Here is a 744-nt window from a genome sequence, read left to right on the forward strand (position 1 = left end):
AAAACGAGAGAGATTGTATGAGTATGCGTTCATTGGCCCCTGTATATTAATGTATGTGGTGAATGTATGTCTATCTACACGTATTTGCGTGTGCTTCCGTGTACACGTTTGCCCGAAGTGAAAAGCATGGAAGAGAGTACATGTCAAGATCTAGAAGAAAAGGAGAAAGAAAAAGAAAATGGATTACCTACAAAGGCATCGGGAGGAGCGAGGCAGAAAAGCGGGGCGGCTTGCGTGGGTTATCAGGAGATACTGAAGGAGAGTGTGTGTGAAGTAACTCATGCGTCAGGCTCTCCCCCACTCAGACCAGAGTGCCACGCGAAGTCTTGAGCGGAACTTAAGAGGTGAGAGTCAAACGGCATATAACGATAGCTTCTGAAGTTTATAGTTTACAAGATCTTTTCGCTGTACGTTGGCGATGGACCGTTTTCTTTTGAGTGTAAAGGGAAATGCTGTGTGGGGATTCGAAGACATAAAAAGTAAAGGTGTGCGCTTTTTTCGGTTTATGGATTGCATGTGCTTTATTCTAACTTAGATTTGTGTCCCGGCTGGTTAATAGTGTAGAAGAGTGATCGGCTGTATTTCACAGGAAGGCTTTTGGATTTGAGTTATGGCAGTGTTAAAAAAAAGTTGCAAGATTTTGTAGTATTTGCGTCTTTGAGGAGTGATTTGAAGGAGAAATATACTGTATGTGGCAGAATAATGTATTTTGAGATTTTTGTTTAATGCAATGCCCATGTTAAA

The sequence above is a fragment of the Penaeus monodon genome, chromosome 25, assembly GCF_015228065.2.
Source record: "Penaeus monodon isolate SGIC_2016 chromosome 25, NSTDA_Pmon_1, whole genome shotgun sequence".
Classification (NCBI taxonomy): domain Eukaryota; kingdom Metazoa; phylum Arthropoda; class Malacostraca; order Decapoda; family Penaeidae; genus Penaeus; species Penaeus monodon.